Source organism: Triturus cristatus, chromosome 6 (assembly GCF_964204655.1).
Source record: "Triturus cristatus chromosome 6, aTriCri1.1, whole genome shotgun sequence".
Taxonomy (NCBI): Eukaryota; Metazoa; Chordata; class Amphibia; order Caudata; family Salamandridae; genus Triturus; species Triturus cristatus.
Window position 1 is genome coordinate 1,081,984,294 of NC_140589.1, and position 15,193 is coordinate 1,081,999,486.

Below are 15,193 nucleotides of genomic sequence, written 5' to 3' on the forward strand. Positions count from 1 at the left end.
CAAGGGAATTGGAGTTCTCTCGGGGGTTGGAGCAAACCTCATGATCAGAGATGGCTCTACCCAAGTATTCAGACCCTGAGAGCATGGGAGTCAGCGTGCTAGAGCAGAAGAACATATCCAATCGTGTGTGACGGTCATACAGGTGGGAGTAATAGCAATAAACTCTCTGTGGACCATTTTGGAGTCTCCACATATCCACTAGGCCCCACCCCTCAACCCATCTCCGGAGACCCTGTGCAGTATTGGAAACCAGAGTGCCATGCAGAGGGGGATAGATCTATCCCAGTTGACATCACACACACAATTAAAATCACCCCAAGTATCAGGTTATCAGCATCCACCCCCGCCAAGGTCCCAGAAAACTTCTCTGGGAATGGGATCCGATCTCGGTTGGGGGCATACACACTCCCAATTGTTGTCTCCCTCCCAGCAAGCTTCCCCTGTATAACAACAAACCTTCCTTCCGCATTTATCCATTTCCGAGTAAGCTGGAAAGGAACACCTGGCCGGATCCACACTAACACTCCCCTCGCATAGGCAGATTAGGTAGTTTCTTAAAGCTGCCCTCTCCATCTTCGCTTCGGTCTCCCTGCTTTGGTCTCAGTAAGGTGGGTCTCTTGTAACAGCGCCACATGGACACCCCTGCGACGTATATAATTCAGAATATTATAGCGTTTAGCGGGTGCACCCATACCTCGTATGTTCCAAGTGAGGAGCTTAAACCCCTCAGATCGGACTATTTGGGTCACCATTTGAACAGAAAATATGTCTTGGACGGAACCCCATCCATGCCAACAGCTCCGGAAATTCGTATAGACCACCTGGTAGTTATCAACAACCCCAAACCAGTAACTCCAACCCCTATGAGCGGACAGCGATTTCATTGTTTGCGTTGTAACAACACGGTCGTTGTAACAACCGCGTTGCAATCGCATGCGTTGTAGTGCATGCGATGTAACATCGCATATTCTCCTTATGAATAATAACAGCACTGTGGTGTCTCACCCTGAAGTCTTCTTAAATCAAAGAAGAAGTTATATTTGTAAGTACCCAACGCAGGAGTGGGGGAATAGATCAAGGGGTAAATTCTGTGAGAGGGATATAACGTTTCATTGTTTTATCTTGCAGACGAACTTTCATTATTTATTTATTTATTTATTTTTTTCAGTCCTCATAAGCCTCTTTATTAGGAAGTAAAAAACGAACAACCGTTCTTCCCAATTGCACATTCTGATGGGCATCTAAGCCATTGCCCTTATATGCTTTTTGCCGTACGGGTAGGTATAAATATGAAGTATGAAACAGAGGAGGAGGAGGAATCTTGTAACTTTGTCTGCATTCTTTTCTCTCACTTTCCACCAAGCAGAACCAAATCACCTATACCAAAACCCAAGTGCTTAGCGAGGCTGATAAGGCATAATCATCGGACTATAAAAAAATAACCAAAAAAAACGACCTACTATCATTTAAATTGTTACACCAATCGATAAACGGGAGCCAAAATTTTACATCCCTCGTACTCTTTCCCTCTAAGGTGACTATATATTTGACAGATTTTAACAAATCCTCTAAATTTGGGGAAAGAGGAGACACCCATAATTTACAGATTTCTCTTCGTGCAAGCAATGCAATGTAGAAGCTTAATCTCGCTTGGTCTTCAGTTAATTTCACTTCAGGCTCCAACTGCCCAAAAATAACAAATAAAACGCTTACCTTAACTTGCAGCTTAAGCATTTGGGATAACACCTCGATCACTTCATTCCAATATCTTTGTAATTCTACACATTCTAAAAACATGTGAATATCATCAGCCTTCATTTTACCACACTTCGGGCTAGGAACTTCGCCTCTCCTCCCAAACTTCTGAGGTGACCAATACGCTCTATGGATGGAAAAGAGATGGTTTCTTCTCAGATGTGCAGGCTTAACTGTTTTAAGTAGCATAGCCATAGATACTTGCCAGTACTTTTCCAGCGATGACAACTCCACTGGAAGCGTAAAATCTCCGTTTTCTGTTTCCACCAATAACCAATAGATCATCGCCACCTCTTTTCCTCGCCGCAATTGTTGCTTCATTCTAAATTCTAGCTCATTTTGTTCCCCTATTTTTGTTCGTGGGTCAGCGAACCAGCTCTGAATTTGCATATACTTAAAATTGGAGAGTCGAAAATTTGTAAGCTGACTACAACTCTCCCAAGAGATAAGTCTTCCATCATATATTAACTGGTCCCATTGTCTAAAACCTCCCTCTAATAGAGGTTTAGCCAAGCTATCTTTTGTCCACTCTGGAGAGCCGGGGCTATCCCAAATGGGAGCTAGAAAACTGTGGTAAGGGATTTTCAAAGTTCTTCTCACATTGTACCAAGTCTCTGCTAGCCCCCTCAGAATCTTCAACCTAACCTTTTTAAAGAATTTAGGGTCAGCATACTTAATCCCCTTGTAATTTCTTCAACCAAATTGCTTTAAAAGGTAGAGGTATTGCATCAAAGAGAAAAGTAAATTTTGGAAGGATTATCATTTTAATCAAGTTACTTCTTCCAAAAATTGATAGTGGGAGATGAGACCAGGATTTCAAAAGTTTAGTAGTCTCCTTCTGAACTTTATCAAAATTGAGTTTCGCTATTTTACCAATATCCTCATATATCGTCACCCCCAGATATCTAATCTCGTTCTTTCCAGATGTCCCCTCAATGTTCCAAGTCATGACTTCGGACTTATCTTCATTAACCTCATAACCTGAGGCCATCCCAAAGTCAGTCGTTAAGGTCATTAAACGGGGCCAAGTTGTTCTTATATTTGTAGAAAGGATCACTATATCGTCAGCATAGAGCCCTATTTTTTTCCCAACTGGCAAACTTAAAAGGATGAATTTCTGGATCTTCCCTGATCTTCCTTGCCAGTGGCTCTATATACAAATTGAAAAGCAAGGGCGATAACGGGCACCCCTGCCTCGTTCCCCTTGATATTTTCACTGGTTGCGACAAGGAGCCATTAATTAAGATATTAGCCTGAGGAGCTTGATAGAACCCAGCCAAAGCATTACAGAAGTTTGTACCTAAATTCAAAGACTTGGTGACTTCCTTCAAATAAACCCAGTTTACTCGATCAAAAGCCTTGGTAGATGGTGAGTAGACGCTAGATCAATTGTGGCAATCAATGAGAAGGTCAGGTCTTTCAAAAACCTCCCACCGAGTAAAGCCTTTTTGATCGTCGTGAATTAAATCAACCATCAGCCCATTTAACCTGTCCGCTAGGATCTTTGTGTAGATCTTATAGTCACTATTTAGCAAGGAAATGGGACGATATGAGTCACATTTTTTTAGCATTTTCCTGGTTTTAAAATTAGTACAATCGTGGCCTCACTCCAAGAGGCTGGCATGTCCTTATGATCGATGTTTAACTCATTAAACATTTTAGCTAAAATAGGGGCTAATGTGTCCGCCAGAATTTTATATACCTCTTGTGGAATGCCATCTGGCCCTGGGGCCTTCCCCTTCTTTAATTGCTCCATTATGATACCCACTTCCTGAATCTTTATTTTTCTGTTGAGAAGATCTACTTTTTCCCTTGACAAAGGGTTTCCCAGACCTGGTCTTATCCAGTTATCCAGAATATCTTTCGGTGGCATAAGAGTTTCGTGGTATACACTGCTAAAGTGATTTTGGAAAACTTGCTCAATCCCTTCACTATCCTCCACCAGTCTGCCTGTTTGTTCACAAACTACTTCCTCAACCCTATTTCTCAGTTGTTCTTGCTTTACCTTACATGCTAAAAGTTTACCACACCCTTCACTGTATTCGAAATGTGCCATTTGGCTGGCCTCCCATCTCTTCCTCACCCTCTCTTGCATTACCATAGACCAATTAGCTTTCTCTTTTAACAGTTCTTGAAGCATTCTTATTCTTCTCTGCTCATCTATGTTAGGGATCATTAGTTCTTTTTCTAAGGAACGGATCTTTTCCTCCTGTATGGTTACTGCTTTATAATAGTTCCTCCTTTTCTCGGCCGCTAAAGCCCCGAGCCTACCCCTCAAAAACGCCTTATAGGCATCCCAAGCGACCCCTGGGGCCACTGATCCCCAGTTGACCTCAAAAAACTCTTCTGTGTCTTTTTTAAGAGCTTGTACCACCTCCTCCTCCAATAGTATTGTGCGATCTAAGGTCCATCTGGATTGGACCACATCACCCCTGACTTCTAATGTAAGCATTACCGCTGAGTGGTCTGACAAATGGGCTCCTATGTGCTCAACCTGTTGTACCTTCTCTTTAATTTTACAATCCACCAAAAAATAGTCTATTCTAGACTGATGTTTATACTTTTTGTTGAAAAAGGTAAAAGCCTTTTGTTGCCCAGCTTTTCGTCTCCAAATATCAAGCATCCCTAGTTGTTCCATCATTTGTTTAATTAATCTAAACATATCAGGGTTGACCTGGGCTTTACTACTTGTGGACTTATCTAATACATGATTCAGCACAACATTGAAATCGCCAGCCAGAATAATCGGGTCAGATGAGTTCAAAAGTTCCACCCAAAGATCTTGCAGCGGTGTTACATCATCATGATTTGGTCCATAGTAGCCCGCTATCGTAAGTAACCTAGCTGCGTTCTTATCTTTAGCTACTAGCCATCTGCCCGCTTTATCAGATGTAAAAGAATCTAGGCTAACTTGAGCCCCATGCTTAATTAGAATTGCCACCCCTTTAGTCACTGCGGTTTGAGCTGTGCATGCAAACTGTGCCACCCATTTCATGGTTTTAAATAGGTCTACCGCCTCCTTCTCAGTTAGATGGGTTTCCTGAAGTATAATTATGCGAGCTGGAGAGTCCTTCAGGTACTGAAGTATTCTCATCCTCCTATTCTTAACCCGTAGGCCATTTAAATTCCAGGACAGTATTTTTATGCATCCTCTTTTCTCACTACCCATCAGCTACTTTTATCGAAAAAAAGAACTGAGTTCTACAAAAATGAAAAGAGGTTATGAAGAACTTATTTTTTAATGTTTTTTCCCACTGCTCCCCACCATGTGCACTTCCCTCCCATAGAGAACCCCCCCCCCAAATCCACCTTGACCAAATGGTCTTATGGAATTACCCCCAGTGCGTTATATTGTCAGAAATAGTATTTGCCATGTCCTGAAAAAACTGGAGCCCTAAAAGGAGGGAAGAAAATTATTCGTTTAATTAATTAATTATTTTTTTCTTTTCCCACCCCCCCCCTTTGTATTCACATTCTTCTGTAATTTCCCACCAACATTTTTATACATAATTTTTTTTATTTATATATATCTCACTTTCTTTCTTTTTTTTTTTTCCTCTAAAATTGTTTTTATATATTTTCTCATCAATCTCCTTACATATTAGAAAATGTCATCATTTTCTGGTAGTCTGAAACTCTTTTAAAAACTCATCCACTTTTTCCCCGGAGTGGAAGATAAACATTTTGTTCTTTATCATCAACTGTAAATAGGCCGGAAATCTTAACTGAACTACGGCTCCTAGGCCTCTCAATTGATCCATCCTTTTTCCAAGCTCCCATTGCCTATTTGAAGTGGCAGCTGAAACATCCGATCGGAATTCATATTTTACTCCTTCCACTTCCACTGATTTCAGACTCAGTGCTCTAGAGAGTACTTTCTCCTTTAATGAGTATGTTAGAAAATTAATCAGGATCTTCCTAGGCTTTGTCCTATTTGTGTTTAGCCTATATGGGTCCCTATGCACACATTGAATATCTTTACTTATTTCCTCTTCAGACTCCTCCAGTTGTAATTCTTTCTTAATCATGAGCACTACAAAGGTTTTAATATCCTCTCCTTCTCTACCTTTAGGGACTTTCAAAATTTGTATATTATTCCTTCTTTGAAAATTTTCTAACCTCTCAACCCTCTCCAAATATTCTGACTCTGAGGACTTTAATTTCGTGATCTCAGCTGTATTCGAACTGACCTGCTCTTTAATCTCCTTTACTTCCTCCTCCAACTTGGCCGTTCTACCGCTGAGATCATCAATTTTTTTTCCAAATTATCACAAGCTTGTCTTATTTCTTTTTGATTTCCTTCCGATGTCTCAAACCTAGACTTCAACTGAACCGTAAGAGCTTTTAATAACCCACTCAGCTCCTCGCTCCCCGACTCCTCTACCGCCCGTGAACCTCCCAACTCCTGACCCAGGGCTTGTGGAGTTGATAATTGCTGACATTTTTTTTGGGTGGCCTGGGATGTCTGAGCGCTCACATTTTCGTTTTCATTAACAGGAAGTTCAGCCAAGATCTGGAATCTATTAGGCGAAATATTTTCACTCCAATCACTGATCCCTGCGGGCACATTAGCAGATTTTTCATCTCCTACAATCACCTTATTATTTATTTCCTTCTCTCCCTCCATCCTACTCTCTGCTAAGAAAACTGTTTGGGGCACAACCTTAAAATAGGTCTTGAGGGAGGGGGTAACCTTTAATTCCTGCCTAACCTTCCTTTTTTGCACAGCAATCTTTCCTTCCTTTATCCTGATTATTGTACCCCCTTCCTCCCCCTCCTCCCCCTCCTCCTCCTCCTCCCTTTCACCACCTTTTACAGTCTTGGTCTTGGTCTCTTTTCCCTTGCCCCCTTTCTCTCTCTCTCTCTTAAACCTCCTCAAAGAATACCGGGACTGTGGGTGCAAAGGCAGTACTGGGGAAAGTTTTATTTTATCTGTGCCTCTAATACTGGAGTGGGGGCTCACGCTCTTAAGCAAAACCCCCCGGGCCTGATCCTTACTCGACTCACCCGGCTCAAGCGCTGCTCCGTCCAATCTCTCTCCTGCACGCCGCAAAACCTCTCTCCCTGACAGACCTTCCAGCCCGCTGGGACCGCGACCTCCCTTCCCCCGGAAGGAGATTCTGGCTGCCGCAGCTCTTCCCTTCCGGAGCTCCAGGGCCGCCCTCCCCCACGGCCGCTCCGCTGACTCCTCCACCCTGACACCGAGGGGGCCACCGACTCCAATCTCAGGCAGGCTACGCACACCACTCCGGGCTTAGCGCCACCCCGATCAACAACGCCAGCCCCTCCACAGAGTGTCCGCCGGTTCTGGGCTCAGCGCCACCCGAGCGGCAACGCCAACCCCCTCACAAGCATCTGCGAGCCGATCAACGGCAGGAACGGCGTCACTCTGGATTCAGCGCCACTCGAGCAGAAAGACGGAGAAAGAAGATAAGCTAAGTAGAATTTTACGAGTTTTTTACGAGTCTCCGGGCTCATTACGTGCTGACTAAGGACATGACAGTAGATATTCTCCTAACGCTCTGGCGGTGCCTCCGCGACCTGCTAGACGCTGGCCGCCATGTTCTCCCTCCACAACTACCTCTGTTCTCCCTCCACAACTACCTCATTCTTGGTTAATTACGCTCCTGCTATCAAAGGAGATTCCAAGACATTATCCCACTGCACACTTTATCTACATCAACGGAGGTCTAGAGCTCAGACAGTTGTTCACAGGTAGAAGTACTGAGCAAACGTATTTATGGATATCAACCACTGTTGGGAAGGGATTTGTGAGAAGTTGGCCTGGTATATGCTGTCCACTATTTAAAGTGGGCACCTTGCACCAGTCCAAACGACCCTCAGGATGTATGAGGTCAAAGATAACCTTTAGAAAGGTATCCTAGTGGTACCTGTGGAGAGCAGCCTTCAGGCTTAATCTTGAAGGAATGTTTTGCTTTACCAGAATATCACCTCTTGAATTAATTAAATGAAAGGAGAACAACACAGTAGTTATATAAAATATGTATTTATTATTATAACAATCTCTAGTATCCGCTACTTGAGGATAGAACACAAAGCACACAATATGAGATCAATAGAACAACTGTAAGTAGCACAATACACAGTGGGCTCCAGGGAGAGACCAAACCATACACTAAAATAGTGGTATAACAACCACAACTTAGGTAGAGAAGGTCTAGAGCACGTAGAATTGCTGGGACCCCAAGGAACCACCCAAAGTGAGTAGATAGGGACCCCATGAAGGACGGGTGCAGTGTGCTAACACGACAGCGGACTCCGTACAATTCTATGGGGAGGTCGCGGTTGCACATTTTCAGTTTAGGACCCTTCTAGGAGGACTTTGAGAAAACCCTTTGGAACTTAGGAGGTCGGAGAGCCACCCCACCCGTCGACACCATAGTACCCGAGTTACCTATCCCAGAGGAGCCGGGTGCATAGGCCTGGAGTGGTGTCCGAAAGCGCCGTCTTTGTCAATGGAGGGCTACGAAGAAGAGCTGCTGCCGTGAAGGTAAAAAGGGTCAGGTGGAATCCAAGGCTGTATTCTTGGAAAAAGGAACCTGAAAGCAGAGGGGACAGAGTCTGGGTCACTTCAGAGTGACCAGGGGCTTGGGAGACGAATGCCCACCGATGTAGATTGCTTCAGGTGCTAAGAAGGGATGCTTGAGACGTCAACGACAGGAGCCAGATGCGAGCTGTCCCACGAAGGATGTCGGGTGCTGAGGGGTCGGTGTCCGGCTGGAGCACCAACAAGCCTTGGCAAAAGCAACCCACACAGGAAGGTCAAGCAGATTACGGTGTTGACCAGCAAGGTCCAGGGGACTGACCAAGCAATGGGGAGTCAGGGCACGTCTGGAGCAACCAGGAAAGCCCAACAGAATTCAAGATGACCCTCAGGAGGACCCACAGGCTGAATGACCAGGAGTCGCGAGGGAACCTCGAGCAAGATCACAAAGTACCAGCCCACGGAGCACTCAGTGTGAGGAGGCCAGAGTTCTTTGGTGGAAATACTGCTCAGTGTCAGGACTACACAGAGTCCACTTGCAAATAGATGTGATGCACAGGGGTTCGGGTTATGCTGACCCCACGAGGGATACTGGCTTCAAATTTGCTGACAGGGCAGATCAACCTCCTGTGTTGCTGGAGTCTTCAGAGTCCACAGGAGCTCGGAAGCAGCAGACTGGTCAGTTGCGTTGAGGCGCCTGCGAATGCAGGGGAGGGACTCCTTCACCCCAAGGGAGATTCTTCGATTGTCCTTAGTGCACCACAGGACCTGCACGGAGCCTGTATGGAGCAAGGGCACAGGCAAAGCTTTGGTCGGAGAGGGAGACGAAGTCGGTCCCAGTCGAAGTCCAGCGAAGTCCAGAGTATCCAGATGGTCGAAGGTCAGTGGTTTCTTCTTGTAGAATCTTGTCCACGTAAAATCTAAAGTCTTACAACCAGGTAAGCCCGCTTGTATCCACGAAAGAGGGTTGGACAGATTCAGGGAACCCTCCTAGTGGAGGGTCAGGACAGAGGGGTGTTTACACCCATGTCCTTTGTCCAGTTTCGTGCCAGAGCAGGAGCCAACGGCTCCCAAAACTGGTTTGAGCTGGACTATGCACAGGGACACCAAAGTGCCCCAGGTGCTGACTTTCAGGCACTCTCAGAGTGCGCCCACCTAACCCCAATACACTAAATCCTGTCTGGGAAGTGGTCACACCTCCCTTTGACAGGATGCCTATTGTGCTGCCTTCCTCTGCTCGAGCTTGGCTCAGCAGCAGGAGGGCAGAAATGTGTCTTTGGTCGGCAGCATCCATTTTGTGCTGACCTGGTCGAGAAGGCTGGCACCGATAGACCAGTGACCCCACGAAGCTCACTTCAGAAGGGTGGAATCATACCCCCCGCACCGGTTACCGGTGTGGAGGTATGATTCCAAGGTGTTTGATACCAAACACAATATTTTTCTATGCAGCCGTTTTCGAGATAGCATTCACCGCGAGGTTATAATGCTCCTCTACTTATATGTCCGGCTGCGTCACAGATAACCTGGGAGAATGGTCTCCGAAGGCTGAAGAGGGGCTCTGCTCATGCAGGGGCACCTCCTCACGTAAAGCCCAGCACCCTGCATTCAGGATTGTAAAGGCCTGCTATAGGGGTGACTTATACGTTTTAAGTGTAGTGACCTATAGATATAGCGAACCTATATCTAAAGTAATTGGTGCAAGCACCAGCTTACACAGTTTGCAGTAGCAGACCTGTAGTTCCATTTTGCATGGCCTCTCATGGGTGGCATAATACATGCTTCAGCCCATGGGAGGCCTCTGGGGTACCTATGTCCTGGGTACATGTGTACCATATACTAGGGACTCATAAGGGTACCCCAGTACCAAATTACATGTATGACAATTTAAAGGAGAAAGCAGATAGACTGGGGTCCTGATTAGCAGGATCCCATTCAGACTAGTCAAAAACAGTGTAACATCAAGCAAAAAAGTGGGGGTAACCATAAGACGCAGATTCTACTTTCCTTCAGGGTTGACTACTAAAAACCCAGAGAACTGACTTGCCTTCCAATTGCCTCACAGGTCGACAATTGTGAGGAATCAATGGCGTCCACCATCAGGCCCTCCTCACTAAATCTTCCTTGTGCTCCATTTAATTCACAGGCAATAAGGTAGGAAACTTGGTCGGTTCATAACGTCCCTGTGAATCCAACAGTGCGGAATTCTGGGTAAGCACGCATTGTTTTTCTCTTAACAGAAGGCAAAGCCCATGGAAATCGCTTTGCCCGGTGTTATGGAGCGAGCACAAGAGGTCTCCCTTCAGGACATTGCTGCTATGTTAGCTGAAATCCGGTCACAGAATGCCACCTTGCAGTAAGACCTCACCTCTCTTCAAAACCAACTACAAACTCGTAAATCATGGGAGTTGCCACACACCAATTCAAGCCAATTCTTAAACTTTCCAGTTTCTAGAGATCATTTGGAGCCACTGGCTCCAGCGATGTTCCAGCCACCAAAATATACGTTTTTACTCCTATGCCTATTCCACTAGCTCCCTCCAAACGATTCTACTGGGATAGCAATAAGTTTTGAATTTTTCTAAATCAATGTTACCTACATTTTATGGCAAGACCTGGTACTTCATGTTATCCTATTTTGGTGGAGACGCTGCCTTATGCTCCGTACCATTGATAGAACGGGATGACCCTCTCTTGTACAATTTTCGGCAGTTCAAGGAAGCCATGAAGCGACTATTCACTGATCATGCTTTTGTTCTGGCACCTGACAACGAACTGCTGAACCTGAAACAAGGTTCGTCCGATTTGTTACATTACATTACGATGTTTTACTGACTGATAATAGAAGCGGAATGGCCAGAAGATAAGAGTGTGTCACTGTTTCATCGAGGACATAGAGAGGAATTAAAGGACATGATCTCCCAAATATTAGACCCTCCAGACAACTGTGCTGAGTTCATTGACCCAGTGGTCAAGCTGAACCGTTGCCTTAACAGAAAGAAGGGGGGAGAAAGGTAAACAAACAGAGCCTTTGTGACGAGAGACAGGGGACATGTTAAACCTGATGTTAGTAAAAAAAAAATAGATACAGTGGAACCTATTCTGATTGGGACGATAGGAGGACCACTAAAAAAGAAAAAGAAAAGCGGAGAAAGTTAAACCAATGTCTTTTTCTGCGGGAAAGCAGGACATTTCATCAAGGAATGCTCTAGCCGTCCAGGGAAACCCAGAGCAAAACCAAGCTCCGCGGCTGCAATTAACCAGACAAAAAACAAAAAAACTCGGTAGAAGATGAGGTCACTCTGGCAAGTTTGCCCTCTAAACCACTTCCCGGTACAACTCCCCACCACCTTAGTATTTCTGTGAAACCCGTGTCACATTCAAAGTCAAACGGTCTATGGACAGTTGATTCCCTCCTAGATTCGAGGACCACGGGAAACTTCATAGACACCAAATTGCTTCACGCTTTAAGGCTGCAGGCCGTGCCCATAGAAAGACCTGAGTTGTTTAGGGCCGTGGATGGTAAGGAATTGACATTTGGTTTAATTCAACATGAGATAGAAGAACTAGAAATGACTTGTGAAAACACACATTCTGAACAGATCTGCTTCGACATCATAGACGCACCACAATTCTGTTTAATCCTGGGAATCCCATGGCTCATCCAACATAATCCTCATATAGACTGGACATATAGGATTGTAACATTCTCATCAGAACATTGCACTCGTTCCTATTTTCAGACTCCTAACATAAATTACCCTATGCAAGGTCACGATTTCCCAAGAGAAATAAACAGTGTACTAGCTCTTGAGGGAGTGCCTATGGAATATGCGGATTTAGCAGAAGTGTTCGACAAACAGAAAGCAAATATATTACCATCATATAGAGACTATGACTGCAGGATAGACCTAGTACCTGGTGCTACACTTCCCTGCAGTCGGATATACGCTCTGACCGAAAAAGAGAACGAACATCTCTGCACTTACCTGAATGAGTACTTGGCCAATGGGTGTATTCTACACATTAAATCCCCAGTATCCACACCCTTATTTTTTGTGCTCGAAAAAGGGGGCAAGCTCCTTTCATACATTGATTACCGCGCAGTCAACAATGTAACACACATAGGGGAAGAAGACTTACAATTACAAACTATGGAATCACAGCCAACCCTTCCCTCACTGTGTTTTTGAGCAAGCCTATGTTGTGCAGAGTTCCTGGATAAAGTAAGAAAAGTGACTCAATCATGCACACAAGAACAGTGGATGTGCATGTATCCTTCTCTTACCTATCAGGGCAGTCTACTGTGGATGCAAGATCGACTCTTTCTACCCACTCAGGACTTACAGTGCATTGCTATAAAACTCAGTCATGATGCACCACTTTCTGCTCATCCTGAAATAACAAAACGTACCAACTGGTTAAACGTCACTTTTGGTTGCCCTCCATGTTCGATGGAATTCAAAAGCTTGTGGAAACCAGTGCCATCTGCATCCAGAGTAAAGTATCACATCGAGGCCCTAGTGGATTATTTCAACCCATCCCTATTTCCCCACGACCCTGGCATACAGTTTCTCTTGATTTTATTGTGGGATTACCTTCAACCAAGGCTAGTTACACTATTATCTTAACTGTAGTTGATCATATCACACTAATGACTCTTCTCATACCCCTGAAAAGACTTCCCATGGTGTCAGAATTAGCAGTGATATTCATGACAAACGTTGTGCGCCTACATGGCATTCCTTCCATCCTTATTTGTGCTTGCGGGCCTCAATTTATTTCCTACTTCTGGAAAGCTTTGAGTAAAGCATTAAACATGGAGGTTCACCTATCCTCAAGCTTTTTTTCTTAAACAGATGGTTTGACGGAACACACTAATCAAACAATGAAGCAGTATCTACAATGTATGTTATTGAATTGTGACAAGGAATGGGCTTACTTATTGTGGGCCCTAGAGTTAATCTACAATAATGCTGACCACATGTTCATTGGTATATCTCTCTTCTTTTGTACTCATGGATATCACCCAAAAGATATTCCTTGGGACATGAATATCAAAACACCAATCCCGATGGTACATGAGTTTTATAATCACTTAAACGCTACTCAACAACATGCTCAATACCATCTGGACAAGGCCAAAGGAACACTGAAACACATAGCAGACCAGGATCGCACGCCACAGCCACAGCCACAGTAAGCTACAAAGGACAGAGTTTGGCTTGTCACCAAACACCTTAATTTGAAAGGAAAAAGAAAATTCCATCCACCTTCATAGGTCCCTTTGCAATCTAATGGATTATGAATCCTATGGCAGTACAATCGACATTACCAGACACATATCGGTTTTATCTGGTATTCCATGTTTCCTCATTAAAACCATATTTCCTGGCAACTAGGAAAACGTCCCCACCACCTCCTGTGGAGGTGGAAGGGGAGCAAGAGTACAAGGTACGGGCACTCCTAGATTCCAAAAGCATCCGCAGTAAATTATATTACTTAGTGGATTGGAAAGATTATGGCCCAGAGAAACGCTCCTGGGAACACTAAGCACATCTCCAACACGTGCCACGTCTGTTGCTGGCTTTTCACGCTGGATAGTCAGATAAACCACACCCTATTCCCACAGTCTTGGAGGGTATTCTGCAGGAGGGGGAAGGGGGGGGGGGGACTGTCATGATTCCCAGCAATCTGTCACCTACTCTCCTGAAATGTACATTGAAGAGGACTAAACTAGTTTCCTCCATTAAAAAGCTCGCCCCTATCCTGTGCAGCGACCACTGCTGTGTGTCACCATATTGAACATGTGTATAACACTAGTGCAATGTGACAAGTGACCATAGTGTATGTATATATTGTATTATAATCTGATGTACAACTGCCAGGATTATGTCACTAAACATGTTAGACGTCTTATGCATGTATCAGGCTGCAGCATTCCGCTTGTTTACCACTTGTTTACAAGCACTCGTATCCCTAGTTCATGGGACTGTGTGTACGCGTTGCCGAGATCTCGCAAGATCATGACGACATCAGGCAGCCATGTTGGGTGTGGAACCAGTACTTAATGCCACATCCGATTTCCAGAAAGCGCTTTACCTTCCCAATTCGTCGCACAAGGTAGTCGTGTGTCCAGCGCTCTTCGCCTTGTGTCGTAGGAGTTCTTTTGGAACCTCCGCTTCCTGGATTCGGCCCTTGAAGTTTCTGCAGATATTGCACACTCCGCTCCAAGACACAGGATCTTAAATGGAAGAAACAACATTGTAAGACGGTACCCAACTGTAGGAAGCTGGCTCTGTATATACTATACCAAAGTGAGGTATAGTGTGCACACAGTCCAGTGGGTCCCCAGAGGTGTAGCAGAGGCTAAAGTAGATAAAACTTACTCTCTTTTGTGGTAGTGTGGTTGAGCAGTAAGGCTTATCAGGAGGGTAGTGTTAAGCATTTGTTGTACACACTCAAGCAAGAAATGATGGCACATACTCAAAGACTGGAAACAATAGAAACCTCTGTCAAGACCTATATTACTTTTGAAGAGACCTATTCGGGTTCTATCCTGCCAACAAGTGATCTATAATTAGAAACACATTAAATACAAAATAATTTTTAAAACCATTTTTTTTTTTTTCATTTTTTAAGAAAATATTTTTGAATTCATCTTCAATAGTAACATCTAATGCTTCATACACAATAGACATATGTTACATATGATCCACAATAACAAATATTATATTCGTAAATATAAACAACCCCACAACTCCTAACACAAATATGTTCTCATCATACTCACTTCTCCATACATACATCAATCATCCTCATACTCATAAAAATAACATAAGATTCAAATACCATGCAAGGTCCAACAACATTGAGTGGAGAAAGAACAAACACAATTATGATTGTTTCTGATGGTACTATGTCTCCTGGGACCAC